The 19,124-nt window shown below is 47.5% G+C and overlaps 1 protein-coding gene and 1 pseudogene across 1 annotated transcript in view; one reads left to right on the top strand and one right to left on the bottom strand.

The window, feature by feature from the left end:
- Positions 1-19,124, bottom strand: part of ANKH (ANKH inorganic pyrophosphate transport regulator) — a 120,811-nt gene that overhangs the window by 89,183 nt on the left and 12,504 nt on the right. The window lies entirely within an intron of this gene.
- On the top strand, positions 7,457-7,576 carry LOC132538754 (5S ribosomal RNA; annotated as a pseudogene).

The raw sequence follows: 19,124 nt of genomic DNA, 5'->3' as shown, positions 1-19,124 counted from the left end.
ATTAATTGCTGACTGCTGATTGTTTCCATAATGGGCTGTCCTGACCGCAGTACAGACCAAGCCGTAACCACCGCATGCTGGGCTTCGGTAACCTAGCCTGCTTCCTGCACCTACCCCTCTAAATGGCTGTGTCACACTGAACTTAGGACTGCACTCCGAGCAGCGCTTTAAAGACTCTCAAATTTGACTGAACTGGCCTCGAGTGGTCTCTGACTCCTACCCACAACACTGCCAAATAATCTTAAACATTTTTTTTGAAGTGGCCTTTGGCCCAAGGGGAAAGCACACATTTCACATATGTGAAGGCCCGGGTTCCATCCCAGGCACAAAACAAAACAAAACCAATCAACAAGCAAACCACCACCACCAAGTTCTTCCAGCGATAGGTTTTAATAAAGAAATTTAATCCTGGGGGCTGGGTGGTGGCGTATCTGGTTAAGCGCACATAGTACCAAATGTGAGGGCTCACGCAAACATCCCCCTGGGAGCCCCCCTCCGCCCCAGCAGGAGTTCACTTCACAAGCCTGAAGTAGATCTTCAGGTGTCTATCTTTCTGTCTCCCTAGCTCCCCCTCCTCTCTCTATTTCTCTCTATCCTACCCAATAAAATGGAAAAAAAAAAAATGGTGCCAGGAGCAGTGCCTGTACCAAGTCCTAGTGATAGCCCTGAGGCAAAAAAAAAAAAAGAAAGAAAGAAAAAGGAAAAAGAAAAAGAAAAGAAAGAAATTTAAAATCTTTAAAGAAATTAAGGGTGGGGGTAGATAGTGTAATGATTATGCAAAGGGACTCTCATGCCAGAGGCTCTGAAGTCAATCCCCCGGACTACCATAAACCAGACTGAGCTGATAAAAAAGAAAGAAAAGAGGGAAAGAAGGAAGGAAGGAAGGAAGGAAGGAAGGAAGGAAGGAAGGAAGGAAGGAATGGCTGCCAGGAGCAGTGGATTCTTCCTGCAGGCACCGAGCCCCAGTGAGAATTCTGGGGGCAAATAGACAGAATGAGGGAGGGATAATAGCACACTGGCTATGCAAATGGACTCTCTTGCTTGAAGGCCTGAGGCCCTAGGTTCATTCAGTCACCAGCACCATCGTCAGCCAGAGCTGAGCAGGGCTCTGGTTTAAAAAAAAAAAAAAAAAGATAAACTCAATTAAAATAAAAAGAATGAAAAAAAATCAATCAAGAGCAATAGAATTGTATAAATGTGAGGCCCAGCACCGGAATCAAGCAATCACTGCGGCTCTGTCAGTAAGCAGAGAATTAAAACAAACAGATGAAACTCTTGGGAGCACTTTCTACCCCCTCAAAAGAGTGGAAAAGGTTCAAGAGCAAAAGCCTCTTTGAACTATGATTAGAAGAATTCCTAGGTAATAGATAAGGATTAGGCCATGAACGGGGAAGAAACAAAATATGAGAGGACATCCAGCTTGCCATGAAACAGCTCTGGTCCTCTGTAACTGGTCTCTCTCTCCCTGGCGCTGCTGGGGGCCTGAGGGGGATGGTGGTAAGGTTTCTTATCTGACCATCTTTTGTGTACCTGCCCAGCCTGGAAATAGCCAGCAGCTTCAGGCCAGAGGGAACCATGGTTATCATGAAAGAGTAAAGGCTGAAACACCCAGGTCCAGTGGAGACACCATTACAGAACCTTTGGCACCGCAGAGAGAATTTTGGTCCAAAGCCCCAGAAAGGGGAGAAGTGTTCGAGGAAGATGATAAAAGGGCTCTGGACCCAAGAATCTTGGTTTTATTTATTTTTACTTATTTATTTGTTAATTGCCTCCAGGGTTGTTGCTGGGGCTTGGTGCCAGCACTATGAATCCACTGCTCTTGTGGCCTTTTTTTTTTTTTTTCCCTTTCATTTTACTGGATAGGACAGAAAGAAATTGAGAGAGGAGCGGGAGATAGAGAGTGAGAGAAAGACAGACACCTGTAGACCCAATTTATCACTTGTGAAGTGACCCTCCCCTGTAGGTGGGTAGTCGGGGGTGGGGGGCTCAAACCAGGATCCCTATGTGGGTCCTTGCTCTTACCTAGTGCACCACCCCCCAGCCCCCAACCAGGTACTGCTTCTCTTATCTGAGAGAGAAGAGGAAAAAAAAAAAAAAAGGACACCCAGAAGTAGGAACAGGTATAACCAGAAAGAAGTGAAGGCAAGACCACTAAAAAAAAAAAAAAAATATATATATATATATATATGTGCATACAGACAGATTTAGAAAGATACTTATAGCATCAACCCATATCTGTGACCTTGGGAGAATTAATACAGTTCCTAGTGGAGGGAATGGGGACACAGAACTCTGGTGGTGGGCATGGTATGAAATTATACCCTTGTCATCTCATAGTTTTGTAAATCGATATTAAATCACTAGTAAAAATTAAAGTAAAAGAAGGAATTAGGGCAGAGATAGATGAAGGTGGGGATAAATCATTGTATTGACCGGTCCCTCCCAGCTCTGCCCAAACCTACACCTCAGAAAGACTGGCCTGTCTAGGCCACAGTCATGGTCGTGTCCTCTCAGGTGGGGGTTCCCAGAGTTTGACTTGTCAGTCACACAATGACTTCATCTCCTTTGGGGTCTTTCTTAGCATCTAGCTGGGTCTCACACTGCCTACAAGTGTGTGTGGGGCTGGGGGCAGGGAGGGTACTAAACTGATCTGATGGACAGTGGCAGGAGACAGACCACTCAGTAGAGTGGACAGCAGGTATGAGGACCTGGGTTCGAGCTCCCAGTCACCACATGGGAGCTCCATGCAAAAGGGAAGCTTAAAGAGGGTGGAACCATGTTGTGGCATCTCTCCTTCTCTCTCTGTCTCTTTACATTTCTCCCTCTCTGTGAGAAAGAAAGAAAGAAAGAGAGAGAGAGAGAGAGAGAGAAAGGAAAGAAAGAAAGAAAGAAAGAAAGAGAGAGAAAGAAAGAAAGGAAAGAAAGAAAGAAAGAAAGAAAGAAAGAGAGAAAGAAAGAAAGAAAGGACCCACACATAGCAGTGGAATCACAGGGACAGAAAGTCCCATCAAGGGCCTAGTGACAATAATGAAATGAAATGAAAATGATCTGGTGGCAGACTGCTAATGTTGTCCATTTACAGCAGCCTGAGAAGGGCCACATGGTGGCACAGCTGGTTGAGTGCCCTTGTTACAATGCACGAAGACCAGGGTTCAAGGCCTTTAGCCTTCACCTGCAGGGGGAAGCTTTGTGAGTGTGAAGTGGGGCTGCAGGTGTCTCTCTCCCTTTCTTGTCTTCCCCTTTCTTCTCGGTTTCTGTCTCTATTCAACAAAGAAGTAAAATATTTTTTAAAATATTAATTTAACAAGCTCCCTCAAGCACTGAACACGTATCTCTCTCTCACACACACACACAACTTTCCAGTTCCTGCCTCCACTCTGCTCTGCTCTGTTTGGCAAAGTCTGAGGCTGTGTGTGATCTGACCGGTTTATCTGACTGAGGACTGAGCTGGGGAGCAGAAGGGGACATCAAAGAAAGAGCCACCAGCAGTCCGTGGCTGGAGGGGACACGGAAGGGCTCATGTGCTCGCCTAAGACCATCCTGGTTTCATTAAAAATGACAAGGCCGGGAGTCAGGCTGTAGCACAGCGGGTTAAGCGCAGGTGGCGCAAAGCACAAGGACCGGCATAAGGATCCCGGTTCAAGCCCCGGCTCCCCACCTGCAGGGGAGTCACTTCACAGGCGGTGAAGCAGGTCTGCAGGTGTCTATCTTTCTCTCTCCTCCTCTCTGTCTTCCCCTCCTCTCTCCATTTCTCTCTGTCCTATCCAACAACAACAACAATAATAACTACAACAATAAAAACAACAAGGGCAACAAAAGGGAATAAATAAATAAATAAAAATAAATATTAAAAAAAAAAGAAAAAAAATGACAAGGCCGTGGAATGTTGTTGGTATGCATGAGACCCCTTCTGTTTCATTTGGTTTAAATCCCCCCTGCTTAACACTATTCTATTTACATAACCACTTCATTCTATTTACATAACCACTGTTAACAAGTTCCACCCTCCCTCCAGGGCATTTGTGGTTCAGTGATAGGATTCTTGCCTAATCTGCCCCCTCCTTGTCACACTCTGATTTTCGCCACTTTTCTCTCCACCCTCTCTATGTCACATCCTGTTTCCACCCTACTTGGCAAGTATATATAAAGACAGCATTGTGAGTTTTACGGTACTGTACTTTGAGTTTAGCTTAGCTCGTCTTAGATTGTGCTGTGTCCTGCATGAATAAAGAGATACTGCCTACAGCTCAACCATGAGTCCCTGGTCGTCTGTTACCCGCCCGTGAAGCCAGCACGGCGAAAAACAACATAGCCCGGCGAAAACAACAGAATGTAACCTAACAGACCTAATAGCTTTTTCCAAAATGGAGACCCCAAATCTCCATCCGCAATATTCTTGCCTTTAGGTCCATGATTAGTCAACAATTTGCTCTGCTTTCTATCTTTATATTTTTTTTCTCCAGGGTTATTGCTGGGGCTCAGTGCCTGCACTATGAATCCACTGCCCCTGGAGGCCATTTTTTCCCTTTTTGTTGCCCTTGTTGTTTACTGTTATTGTTATTAGTATTATTGTTGTCATTACTGTCGTCGTTGTTGGATAGGACAGGGAGAAATTGAGAGGCAAACAGGGGGAGAGAAAGACACCTGCAGACCTGTTTCACTGCTTGTGAATCAACCCCCCTGAAGGTGGGGAGCCAGGGGCTCAAACCAGGATTCTTACACTGGTCCTTGTGCTTTGAGACGTGTGTTTAACCCATTGCGCTACCATCCGACCCCCTCTGCTTTCTAGCTTAACTCTTTTTCAGCCACCAGGTTCCAGATGCTACCATGATGCCACCCGGACTTCCCTGGGCAGACACCCTACCAAAGTGTCCTGGAGCCCCTCCTCCCCCGCCTGCTCCACTAGGGAAAGAGAGAGACAGGCTGGGAGTTTGGATCGACCTGTCAACGCCCATGTCCAACGGGGAAGCAATTACAGAAGCCAGACCTTCCACCTTCTGCATCCCATAATGACCCTGGGTTAAAGAACAGGAAAGCTATCAGGGGAGGGGAGGGGAGGGGAGGGGAGGGGAGGGGAGGGGATGGGATATGGAGTTCCGGTGGCCGGACCTGTGTGGAGTTGTACCCCTCTTACCCTATGGTTTTATCAGTGTTTCCATTTTATAAATAAAAACTTAAAAAAAAAAAAGAAATGACAAGGAGGGGCCAGGTGAGATAGTTCAACTATGCACAGGGTCCAAGTTCAGCCCCCAGCTACACACACACACACACACACACACTCTAAATGGGAGTATCATGTCCTGGAGGTGGGTGGGAAGGAGATATGATAAGAGAGGCTGAGGAGGTGGCTCAGTGGGTAGAACAGAGGGCTTGAGGACTAGTGTCATGAGGCCCTGGGTTTAGTCTCTGGCATCTCGTATGCAGGAATGCTGTTTGTTCTGCTTTTTCTCTCATTAAATAGATAAATAACTAGCTCTCTCTCTTTTTTTTTTCTTCAAAGTGATGCACTATTATTATGGAAACTGTAATACCATGTTATTTTCACGGCAGAGAGATATTCTGGATGACAGTTATCAAAGAAAATGAAAAACTCCACACAGCTCCATCTGCTTAATATAACGTTTGCTGTTATTGTTGTTGTTGTTTTTCCCAGGTCTGACATAAAATTGCTCCTGTCCTTGATTCCAGCAGGGAAAGGACACAAATGTTGGCTTAGAGCAGTGACACTTCAGCTATGACGAGGAAAAAAAAGTCCACCATCAATCTAATCTATCTCTCTGTTGATTTTTTTTTTTTTTGCCTCTAGGGTTATTGCTGGGGCTCAGTGCCTGCACTACAAATCCACTGCTCCTGGAGGCCATTTTTTTTCATTTTTGTTGCCCTCATTGTTATTGTTATTGTTGTCATTATTGTTGGATAGGACAGAGAGAAATGGAGAGAAGAGGGGGAAAGAGACAGAGAGAGAGAAAGATAGACACCTGCAGACCTGCTTCACTACCTGTGAACTGAGGCCCCTGCAGGTGGGGAGCCGGGGGCTTGAAACTGGGATCCTTATGCTGGTCTTGTACACCGTGCCACGGGCGCTTAACCTGATGTGCTACTGCCCGGTCCCCTCTCTTTATTTTTCTTTACTTTTCCTTTTTCTCTTTTCTTTTCTCCTCTCCACTCCTATTCTCTTTTCTTTTTAAACTGGCTGATTTACCTCTGCAGGGAAGAAATCTCTGAAACAGAACAGTCTTCCGGTGTGGCCAAAGTTGACACAAGCCATGATTTAATAATCTCAAAGGGGAAATGATTGTCAGCAAGAACGGGTCAGGACTCTGGGGTAAGGACCGTGGTGTGTTTTCTTTGACACAATGGTGGTGTGCTTTAAAAAGAGAAACAAAAACACACCCCTCTGGTTTCCACTCAGGCCCCCTGGGACTTCACAGCAAGCTCAGTTGCTAAGGAACTGGCTCAGAGAGACTGGTTTTCTCCTTGGTGAGCTCAGGGTGGCACGCTGAATTCCCCACTGCATTTCTCTCCCTCTGCGCCTTCTTCCTGAGAATCTGGGGGTGAGGTGGGGCATCCCAGTTGTCTGTCTGGTCCCAGTCTCATCCTTTGTTTGACAGTAAGTGATGTAAGGGAAACACAAGCCCCCAAGCTAAGGGCTTAAGCCCCTTATGGTGTTAACTATATTTTTATTTCTTTTTTAAATTTATTTTCCCTTTTGTTGCCCTTGTTGCTTTTTATTGTTGCTGTAGTTATTGTTGTTGTTATTGATATCATTGTTAGACAGGACAGAGAGAAATGGAGAGAGGAGGGGAAGACAGAGAGGAGGAGAGAAAGACACCTGTAGACCTGCTTCACCGCCTGTGAAGCGACTCCCTCTGCAGGTGGGGAGCTGGAGGCTCGAACGGGGATCCTTAGGCCGGTCCTTGTGCTTTGCGCCACCTGTGCTTATCCCACTGCGCTACCTACCGCCTGACTCCCAGTGTTAAGTATTTTATAAAGAGTATAAACTCTGACAGATAACAGTATTTTGCATAGAAAATAGTTACAGGTTTTTATATTACACACTACACAGAGGACAGGGCAAAGGAGCTATTTTACCAGTCCTTAAGCTGGGAGAATTCTGCTGCCTCAGTGTCATCTCCAGCTCAGATTCCATGTCAGTGCTTTGCCAAGTAACAGAGAACACTGAAGAGGTCTGGTTTGACCACAGCCGTCTTGGATGAACCACATCAAAGCCTGGTGGCCTTGAATAGCCAATAGAGGCCAAGAGAATAACAGCTCTGCTCACTGATGGTGATCTTACCTCGACTCAGCCTAATTCTGCTTATCTGCCTGTCTGCTTATTTACTGACTTATTTTGCCACCACGGTTATTGCTGGGGCTTGGTGCCAGCACGACAAATCCACTGTTCCCCGGGGTCATTTTATTTTTCCTTTCTTTTATTTGATAAAAAAGACAATGAGTCTACGGCCATACAACTCTGAACACACCCGATCTCGTCTGATCTTGGAAGCTAAGCAGGGTCGAGCCTGGTTAGTACTTGGATGGGAGACCGCCTGAGAATACCGGGTTGTTGTTAAAATTTCGGTGGCTCTTGCCGGCCGGGCTGGCTTCACAGCGGGTAACAGAGACGCGGAGACAACGGCTGGACAGGGAAGCTGTGTTTCTTTATTCAGGAACAACGATTCACAAACTAAGACAAACTAATCACCAAACAGAACTCTGCTGTCTCTGCGGCGGCACAAGCACTCCCTCTTACTCTTGAACTCAGGAACCCTCCAACTCTGGAACTCTGAAACTCTCGTACTTGAGAGCCCTCTGAAACTCTGGCACACTGGAACTCTCTCTTACTCTGTAACCCTGAAACTCTCGAACTCAGGAACTCCGGAACTCTGGCACTCTCCAACTCAGGAACCCTCTCTCGGGGTTTCTTTTGGGGCAGGGCCAAGCAGGCACGCCAACTTAATAGGACTCACCCAATTCTCTTGGCGGGGGAGGGCTAGAACAATCCAATGTAAAGCATACGACACCGGGTGCTGTAGGCTTAAAAAAAAAAAAGACCATGAAATAGAGGGAGAGAGACACCTGCAACTCTGCTGCTTCACCACTCATGAAGCCTCCCCTCTGCAGGTGGAGGAGACCAGGGGCTTGAACCTAGGTCTTTTGCATGTGGTAATGGATGTATTCAACTGGGTGTGCCACTATCCTGTCTTTTATTTGGCTACTTCTTGAGAGAGATGGGGGAGGGGGAGAGAGAGAGAGAGGAGAGGGAGAAGGAAAGGGGCGGAGAGGAAGAGATAGAGAGGAGAGGGAGAAGGAAAGAGAGAGAGAGAGGGAGAGAGAGGGGGAGAGGAGGCGGGGGAAGAGAGAGAGAGAGAGATAGGCACTCAGCCCCAGCATATTCAGTGCTGGGGTTTGAACCCGGGACTTCAGTCATGCAAGTCCTGTGCTCCACTCTCAAGCTATCTCCCCATCCCATTTTGGTCCGTTTCTAAGCACATGGGGTGGTCGTGAACAGATGATGACTCTGTAAACAAGTGAACCTCCCACCTTCCAGCGGATAGAGACCTTCACCCCAGGGGCACCTGACTGCACCCCAAGAGCTGAGATCCCTTTCTACAGAGGGTTTGTCTTTATAACGCAAAAAGTAGTTTACACCCAAACACAGAAATGATTCCTACACTAATTCAAAGGGACACGTGCACCCCTATTACATGGCTGCATTGTTCACAGTAACCAAAGACTGGAGGCAGCCTCAATGCCCATCAACATTCGAGTCCATCAAAAAAATTACAGGATATTTACTCCATGGAATACTACTCTGCAATCAAAAATGATACTGTGTCCTTTGGGACAAGATGAATGGAACTGGAGATGACGCTGCTTAGTAAAATAAATCAAGAGATGAAAGACAACTGCCAGATATTTTCACTCAAATGTGCAATCTAGAGAACAAGTTCACGATACACATAAACTCACAAGAAAGAAAACAAACAAACGAAACAGAAACGAGAGGAACTGTAAGACTTGAGAGAACTCCGGTGGTAACTTTGCGAGGTGGGAGGGTGGGGACACAGAGCTTTGGTGGGTGTGGTGTGGAACTCTCCCCTGTAATCTTACAATTTTGTAACCAATAATAATAATAAGGAGGAGGAGGAAGAGAAGAAACAATTCATTCCCCAGGTGGCTGGTCTTACTGGTCTCTCTCTGACCAGATGCCCAAGTCCTGAATCCTGAGGCAGATTGGAGAGGTGCATCTTACCTCCTTGGGAGAGGAGGGGAAGTTCCCTGGTTACATTCCCCACATTTTTCATTCATTCATTCATTCATTCATTCATTCATTCATTCATTCCCTCATTCATTCATTCCCTCATTCATTCACTCACTCATTTATTCATTCATTCATTCCCTCATTCATTCATTCATTCATTCATTCATTCACTCATTCACTCATTAACCTTCAGGCTGCACCACCTCCAAGCCTACTTACAAGGCAATAAACATCGGCTCTGCTGTTCAGGGAGAAAGGAGTGCTACAGCTGACAGGAGGTGGGGGCAGGTATGCAGACCTGCAGTCAGTCACCTTTGCCAGCTGGCTTTGAGTCTGGAGTATTCATTCATTCATTCATTCATTCATGTTTCCTGGCAACATTCTATTGCTTCTATGTCAAATTTTAATTCCTTGTATTTCAGTTAGATAGAAAGTGTGGGGTGCTGGGTGGTGGTGCACCTGGTGGTGCACTTGGTTCACAAGTTAGAATTTGCAAGGACCGGGGTTCAAGCCCCTAGTCCCCACCTGCAAGGGGAAAGCTTCACGAATGGTGAAGCAGAACTGCAGGTGTCTCCGACTCTCGATACCTCCCCCTTCCTTTCTGTCCTATCAAATGAAATAATAATTAGGAGTCTGGGTGGTGGCACACCAGGTTAAGCCCATGTTAGTTATCCTGTGAAACGGTTGGGGCCAGCACTACGCGAATCAACAGCTCCTGGCAGCCACTTTGCTTAAAAAAATATTTTTATTATTGCTTTTAATTTTACTAGACGGGAAAGAGAGAAATTGAGAGAGAAGGGGGAGATAGAGAAACAGAGGGAAAGACAAACACCTACAGACCTGCTTCACTGCTTATGAAGCTTTCCCCCTTGCAGGGGGGAGTGGGGCTTGAACCCAGGTCCTCGTGGTGCATGGTAACAAGTGCGCTCAGCAGGGTGTGCCACCACCTGGCGGTCCCCAACCCCCCCCCCCCCATATGAATGTTTAAGGAGCTGAGAGCTGTGAGGGCAGAACTGCGGTGGGGGCGTGGTGGAGGCTGCAGCTGACCTGGACCCAGGAGCACCTGGGCTGTGAGTGTGCCTCACACCCTTTGCCCTTTTCCTGAGGCCAAAGAAGTCTCACACAGGGGACTCTGAATACAGGTTCAAGCCCAGCTCCCACCACATCGGGAAGCACTTTACTACAGGGAGTCTTTTTCTCTGTCTCCCAGAAAACTTGCCCCAGATCAGTAAAGTCATAGTGACAATAAAAATAAGAAATAAGTAAGGGGTCAAGCAGTGGTGCACTGAGTTGAACACACATTTTACCATGCTCAAGGACATGAGTTCAAGCCCCCACTCCCCACCTGCAGGGAGAAGCTTCACCAGCAGTGAAGCGGGTCTGCAGGTCTCTCTCTCCCTCCCTCCCTCCCTCCCTCTCTCTCTCTCTCTCTCTCTCTCTCTCTTTGCCTCCAGGGTTATCGCTGGGGCTTGGTGCTTGCACTATGAATCCACTGCTCCTGGAGGCCATTTTCCCCATTTTGTTGCCCTTGTTATTATTGTTGTTATTGCTGTTGTTGGATAGGACAGAGAGAAATCAAGAGAGGAGGAGAAGACAGAGAGGAGGAGAGAAAGATGGATACCTGCAGACCTGCTTCACGGCTTGCAAAGCAACTCTTCTGCAGGTGGGGAGCCGGGGGCTCGAACCAGGATCCTTATGTGGGTCCTTGTGCTTTGTGCCATATGCACTTAACCCACTGTGCTACCACCCAGCCCCCTGCAGGTATCTCTTTGTCTCCCCATCCCTCTCTCAATTTCTCTCTGTCCTATCCAGTAAAAATACAAAGAAAAAAAAATTAAGAAAGGGTTGTGTGAGGCCAGCGAAATAGCTCACTAGGAGAGTGAGCTGCTTTGTCATGGGCACGACCCAGGTTCAAGCCTGGCCCCCACAGCACTGAAGGATTCTTTGAGGGGACAAAAGGGATATGCGTGTGTAGGTCTAGAATTAGAGGTCTTGCAAAGTGCACATAGGTCTAGTGACTGGAAACGCTTTTCCTAATTCTGTTCAGTTCCAAGCTTCCTGGTATAGTACGAGTCTCTGTCTCTCCCTCTTCCTCTCTTCCACACACTAGCAAAGGAACTCCGGACGCAGGGGAGCCTGACAGCCTAAATCAGCGGATACAGGTGTCTCAAAACCAAGCTCTCATCAAAAAGACCCAGCAGGGGCAACACGCTTAAAAACAGAAACCACGGGGGTCAGGCGGTAGGGCAGCGGGTTAAGCGCACATGGCGCAAAGCGCAAGGACCCGCTTAAGGATCCTGACTTGAGCCCCAGGCTCCCCACCTGCAGGGGAGTCGCTTCACAGGCGGTGAAGCAGGTCTGCAGGTGTCTGTCTTTCTCTCCCCCCTGTCTTCTCCACCTCTCTCCATTTCTCTCTGTCCTATCCAACAACAACATCAATAACAACAATAATAACTACAACAATAAAACAACAAGGGCAACAAAAGGAAATACATATTTTTTTTTTAAAAAAAGAAACCACACACCCCGAGGGTCTAATTAAAGAGCAGGAGCCCTGACGAGGCCTTGGCAATGAGGAAGGTGGGGCTAGTAAATAGCAAAGCTGCACTGGGACCTCAAAGGCTGGGAGCTACTGATGCCACAGGCAGGAAGCACAGACCCCTCCAGCCCACAGATGCCTGAATGCTTTGCCCTGTGATGTCACTGAGCCCTGCCTCACTCCCTCCCTCCCTCCCATGGGGGTGCCTGCTCACCCCCATACTTGAGATTCCAGCCAGCATCCTGAAAAGGCTTCACAGGCAAGTCGCTGAGTACCCAGCTCCTTCCTCCCACCACAATGTCCACCCCCACCCCCCAACTAGGGGCCAGCTGCCCAGGGTCTGAGATGTCAGCTGGCCTGGTGTAGGACACCAAGAGCTCGCCCAGCCCAGCCCCCGGGGAAGGGGTGTTACACAGCAGATAGGTCTCCTCTCCTGTTAAGGTTTGCCAAGCTGTCTCCTGGGAGTGTGTGGATTTCATATGATCTTTTAATTTTTTGGGGGGGGAGGCCTCCAGGGTTATCACTGGGACTCAGTGTGCCTGCACTATGAATTCACTGCTCCTGGAGGCCACTGTTTTCCAATTTTTTTTAATAGGATAGGACAGAGAGAAATTGAGTGGGGAAGGGAAGACAGAGAGGAGGAGAGAAAGATAGACACCTGCAGACCTGCTTCACTGCCTGTGAAGCTACTCCCCTGCAGGTGGGGAGCCAGGGGCTCAAACCAGGAACCTTACGCTGGTCCTTGTGCTTCTCACTTTGTGCGCTTAACCTCGTGTGTTACAGCCCGGCCCCCTGATCTTTCAATATTGTTCAAGTATTTTAATGACGCGTACATATGGAGAGAGAGACCAGACACTGCTCAGCTCTGGTTCATGGTGGTGCTGGGGACTAAACCTGGGACCTGGGGATATTAGGCATCACCAGAGAGAGAGAGAGAGAGAGAGATAGGAGCTAAGATACTGTAGTGTGCACTTCTGTACTTGAATCTGGCTTGCTCTTGGGTGGGTCATGTCCAAACTTTTGGTTTTGAAGGAACCCCATCTCTATCCCCCTACCCCACCTCCTTGCCAGCCATGTGATCCATGAGCTGCAGATCAGTCCGTCAGCCTCGGCCTAGAGCTTGGGAAGACAGACTCACTCCTTCAGTTTGAACTGCCTATCAGTCTCATCACCACAGACCCAGGATTTTAACTGGGGGAGTGGGAATAGCCGGGAACCTCCCATCTCAACTGACATCATTTCTAGAGGAAAATGTATTGCAAGCAGCCAGACAACAGAGAAAAAATGAGGCGAAGTAAGAAAATCCATCTGAGGCAGCCAACAGGACGATTTTACCTTCCCCCACTCCCCCTTGCCCCTTCCTCCCACCCCCCACTCCAGCTCCCATGTTTACACAGCAAACACCCTGATACAGAAAGGTAGAGGGCAGTGACAGGCCCAGCTGACTTGCAGATGGCCTCTCCCTGCTGTCCCCAGGCCCTGGTCAGCTGTCAGGGGAGCAGAGACGGAGACTTCTGCTGCCGCCCCCCTCCCCCCCACCTCTGTGTTGTCCTTAGCACAGACTCATGCAAACGGTGGATGTGGTGAGTGTGTAGCCACAAGGCATGTTGACACTGACTGGGGAGGATGTCCAGGACATTTGCATGTGGGTAGAAAGTGAAAGGGGAGTGTGGAGAAGCAAGCAGCTCCCTCATTTACAGAGGATGACATGAAGTTGCTCCAGGAAGGAGGAGACTCTGCAGGGGAGATGGAGATGGGAAGAAGAGAGAAAGGAAAGACAGAGGAAGGAGGGGGGAGGGAGGAGGAAGGAAAAAGGGAGAGGGAAAAGGAAGACAAGGAAGAAGGAAAGGGCGGAGGAGAGGGAAGAGGAAGACAAGAGGAAGAGAGGGAGGAGCAACCTAGACACTAAAAACCTGCTTATACTTCCTTACTCATAATTCTCATGGTCTCACAGAAGCCATTTAAAAACTTTTTTTAAAAAAATCTATGAACAAATGAGCAGGATTTGTGGAACTCAATACCTTCACTGTGAACATTCTCTTTTTAAAATAATGCGTGGGCCAGATGCACTTGGTTGAGCACACAGGTCATCATGAGCAAGGACCCAGGTTCAAGCCCCCTGGTCCCCACCTGCAGGGGGGAAGCTTCACAAGCGGTGAAGCAGGGCTGCAGGTGTCTGTTTCTTCTCCCTCTCTGTCTCCCCCTTTCCTATTGATTTCTGTCTGTCTCTGTCCAAAATAAAAACAGAAACCATCTAAATAAAGGGATGGAGAGAAAGAGACAATGAGAGAGAGGAGAGATACCGCAGCACTGCTCCACCATCCATGGAGTTCTCTCTGACACTGTCCACAGTAGTGCTTCCTTATGGTGTTGGGGCTTGAACCCAGGCCCTCATGCAGTGCAAGGTGTGTGCTCTGCTGGGTGAGCTATCTCCAGGCCACGACTCCCAGATTTTTCAAAGAGGCTCACCGAACAATGGTAAGCCCAGAAAGGACTGGAGTTGCAGAGAACACCTGAAAGCCAGATGTGGGTTCTGCAACTCAGCTATTGACAGGCCCTGAATCCTTCCTGGGGCTCCCCTGGGCCCCAGTCTGGCGGTGGAGGCACAGGCTGGCCTGGAGAAGTCTGGTAAACACCAAGGGAACCAGCCAAGCAGGCGTGGGGGGTGGGTGGTGCAAGCTGGCATTGCTCAGCTATGCGTGGGAGGGAAACCAGGGCACCTGTGATGCCAGCTGGGACGCAGGCAATGCAACCCCAGGCCTGTCAGGGTGCAGAGGGAAGCAGGGCCTGTCTCCCTGAGACATCCCAAGACCTCCAGGTTCAGGGAGACAGCAGCTGGGGAGCCTTCCCACGTGGTGTCTGGGGGACGTGGGGGGAGAGGGAAACAGGTGGCTGGCTGGGCACCAAGCTTGGCTGGAGGCACCAAGAGAGGACTGACAAATTTTATTAGTGATTTACAAGATTATAAAGTGACAGGGGGTATAATTCCACACCACTCCCACTATCAATCTATGTCTCCCCCTCCCCACTACAATAACCATCATAGTTCTCCCAAGATCATAGTTATGGATTGACTATATATTTTTTCTTTTGTCAAATTCATGTATTTCAATTCTCTCTATTCCATTTGTGAGTGAAATCGTCCCGCAGGTGTCCTTCCTTTTTTCCTCTTCCCTTTCAGATAAAAGAAACAGCCCCTGACTTCCTCATGTGTTCTCCAGAATCTCTTCCCTCTCAGTGACAGGACAAAATAAACAAATACATAAAAATATCTTTTGCCACAAAAGTTCTGGGTCCTGGTGGAATTGGGGTTCAGAGATCTCTGGTCTTCTTCCCCTAACATTTTTCCCTCTCTGGTGGGGAGTATGGATCAAAGATCTTTATGGGGAGCAGAAGGTGGGGATTCTGGCTTCTGTAACTGCTTCTCTGTTGGACATGGGCACTGGCAGGTGGATCCATCCCCCTAGTCTGTTTTTATCTTTTTTTCCCTAATGGGATAGGGCTCTGGAGAAAAGAAGTTCTGGGACACACTGGAGAGGAGGACTGACCTCTTCTTCACTCACCAACGCTGGCTGGCTATTTGTTCTCCTCTCTATAGTTCAGGATGCTCAAATGTCAAGTTCGGGTCACATGCTGTGAGAGGCCCCAGGGGTTCTGGCCACACGATGAATTTCCTGCCAAACTGTTCAAAGCACTGAGATGGCAGAGCATTTAGCTTTTTTTTTTTTTTTTTTTTGTAGCCTACTGTTTGAGATTCTCTGCACTGCTGCTGCTCGCCCCACGCCCTAGTTTTCTATTAGAATGATGACAGCTGAGCATGTAGTCATTTTACCCAAGCGCAGTTCTGGAAGGACCCAACAGCCAGGCTGCAGCCGGACAGCAATCGAGAAAACCACACTGAGCAGGTACTGTTTATCTCCCCTCCCCTTTCAATTTCTCTGCCAGATCAAATAAGAAAAAAAGAAAGAAAGAAAAAAACAACCACTGGAAATAGTGGAGTCTTCACGTAGGCACTGAGCTTCATTGATAAGCCTGGTGGCAATAAAAAAGTTTAAGAGAAAGAAAGAAAAAACGAAAGTAAGATAATGACACCCAGATGCAGGGGGAAGGCTTTACAAGCAGGGAAGCAAGTGTCTCTCTCCCTCTCTCCCTCCCCCTTCCCTCTCAATTTCTCTCTGTCTCTATCCAATAAATAAGTAAATAAAATATTTTACAAAGAGAAAATGATGTACAGAGACCCAAATACCTCACCAGACATGAGGGTCTACTTCCTAACTAGTTTCTTATTTTTTTAAAAGATTTTTTAAACACAAGTAGAACCTGAAATGGAATTGGCGTATTGCACCAAAGTAAAAGACTCTGGGGTGGGTGGGTGGGAAGAATACAGGTCTATGAAGGATGATAAATGACATAGTGGGGGTTGTATTGTTAAATGGGAAACTGGGGAATGTTATGCATGTACAAACTATTGTATTTACTGTTGAATGTGAAACATTAATTCCCCAATAAAGAAAAAAAATATTAAAAAAAGATTTTAAAAAATATTTATTTATTCCCTTTTGTTGCCCTTGTTGTTTTATAGTTATAGTGATTATTGTCTGTCTTCGTTGTTGGATAGGACAGAGAGAAATGGAGAGAGGAGGGGAAGACAGAAAGGAGGAGAGAAAGACAGACACCCACAGACCTGCTTCACCACCTGTAAAGTGACTCCCCTGCAGGTGGGGGGACTGGGGCTCGAACCGGGATCCTTACAGCAGTCCTTGCATTTGCACCACGTGTGCTTAACCGGCAGCACTACTGCCCAACTCCCAGTTTTTTTTATTAAGTGTTTTTATTATCTTCATTTATTTATTGGATCGAGACAGCCAGAAATCGAGAGGGAAGGGGGAAATTGTGAGAGAGAGCAACAGAGAGACACCTGCAGCCCTGCTTCACCACTCGCAAAGCTTTCCCTCTGCAGGTGGGGACCGGGGGCTGGAACCTGGGTCCTTGTCATTGTAACATGGGCGCTCAATCAGGTGCACCACCACCTGCTGCTCCCGTAGTTTATTTATTTTTTTAGATTTATTTATTCCCTTTTTTTGCCCTTGTTTTATTGTTGTAGTTATTGTTGTCATCATCGTTGGATAGGACAGAGAGAAATGGAGAGAGGAGGGGAAGACAGAGGGGGGGGAGAGAAAGACAGACACCTACAGAGCTGCTTCACCACCTGTGAAGCGACTCCCCTGCAGGTGGGGAGCCGGGGGCTCGAACCGGGATCCTTACGCCGGTCCTTGTGCTTTGCGCCACATGCGCTTAACCCACTGTGCTACCACCCGGCTCCCTAAATCTTCTTAAGTCTCTTTGCAGAGGGTCAGCAAATAACTAGTCTGGATAGTGTGCTGCTTTGTCACGGCCGCGACTCAAGTTGGAGCCCAGCACTGAAGAGCTTTGGTGCTATGTGGTCTCTTCCCATCTTTCTTCCCCGTTGTCTCCATCTTAAGAAAAACATCTTTTTTTTTTTTTTGGCCTCCAGGGTTATTGCTGGGGCTCGGTGCCTGCACTACAAACCCACTGCTCCTGGAGGCTATTTCCCCTCCCCCTTTTGTTGCCCTTGTTTTATTGTTGTTGTTATTATTATTATTTGTTTTTTAATTTTACTAGTGATTTAATATTGATTTATAAGATTGTAAGATAACAGGGATGTAATTCCACTCCATTCCCACCACCAGAGTTCTGTGTCCCCATTCCTTCCATTGGAAACTGCAGTGGTTTTCCCAAGGTCACAGATATGGGTCGACTATTATTTCTTTTTTTTTTTTTAAATTTATTTTTAATATTTATTTTATTTATTTATTCCCTTTTGTTGCCCTTGTTGTTTTATTGTTGTAGTTATTATTGTTGTTGTTGTTGGATAGGACAGAGAGAAATGGAGAGAGGAGGGGAAGACAGAGAGGAGGAGAGAAAGATACCTGCAGACCTGCTTCACCGCCTGTGAAGCGACTCCCCTTGCAGGTGGGGAGCCGGGGTTCGAACCGGGATCCTTATGCCGGTCCTTGTGCTTTGCGCCACCTGCGCTTAACCCGCTGCGCTACAGCCCGACTCCCTCGACTATTATTTCTATAAATATCTATATTGATATATCTTTGCCCATTTTGATTCTACGCTCCTGCCGTCTCTTCCTTTCTAAGTCACACCTCCTTTTTCTCTTTTTTTTTTTTCTTTCATCACTTCCTGATGAAACTGGATTTCAGAGCCCTTTGGTTATCTTCCTTTCATCATTTCTCCCCCTCTGGGAGTGGTTATTATTATTGTTGTTATTGCTGTCGTCATTGGATAGGACAGAGAGAAATGGAGAGGGGAGGGAAGACAGAGAGAGGGAGAGAAAGACAAGACACCTGCAGACCTGCTTCACCACTTGTGAAGCGATTCTTCCCACCCACAGGTGGGGAGCCCAGGGTTTAAACAGGGATCCTTACGCCAGTCCTTGTGTTAAGCGCCACCTGCACTTAAATCTGCTGGCTACTGCCCAGCTCTCAAAAAAAACATCTTAAGGGATGCCCTATGGTGATACAGCAAAAATCTGGACTTGCAAACATGTGGTCCTGAGTTCAATCCCTGACGCCACCAACACTTACCAGAGTGATGTTCTGACCTCTATCACATGACACAAATAAAGTAAATCTAAAAACAACAAAAAAAACCCCAACTAGGGTCCAGTGGTGGTGCATCTAGTTGAGTGCACATGTTACAATGCACAAAGGCACGGGTTCAAGCCCCGAGTCCCCACCTATAGGGGGAAGCTTCACCAAAGGTGAAGCGGTGCTGCAGGTCTGTCTCTCTCTCTCTCTCCATCTCTCTCTCTCCTCTATCTTCCCCTTCCCTTTCAATTTCTCTTTGCTTCTATTCAATATATAAATATATATTTAAAAAAATCTAAACATCAGCTAAGAAAATATAATAAACCTGAAGTTTCTCTTAATACCAAAAGGTGTTCCTCAAAAGAGGTGTATGCATGTGTTCGTGTGTGTGTGTGTGTGTGTGTGTGTGTGTGTGTGTGTGTGTGTGCGTGCGCGCATGTGTCTGTCCCAGGGACCTCCTGCCTTTTCAAGAAACTGCTCGGGATAACTCTCAATCCAGCCTCAGAGACACACCCTTTGCTCCACGAACACACCGCCATCTCTCCCCACCTAGGATGGGCTGGGGAAACACTCCCGGGATGAAGAAGGCGCTTCACACCGTCCCTGACAGCTGTGAAAAGGGAGGCTCCTCTGGGCTGTCACGGGGGGAATGGCACGAGGAGGCAAGGCCAATGCGCCCAGCATGTCCCAGGTGTCTCTC

This window comes from Erinaceus europaeus, chromosome 5, assembly GCF_950295315.1.
Source record: "Erinaceus europaeus chromosome 5, mEriEur2.1, whole genome shotgun sequence".
In the NCBI taxonomy this organism is placed as follows: domain Eukaryota; kingdom Metazoa; phylum Chordata; class Mammalia; order Eulipotyphla; family Erinaceidae; genus Erinaceus; species Erinaceus europaeus.
Note: the sequence above shows the minus strand (reverse complement) of the source record. Positions and strands in the feature narration are given on the sequence as shown.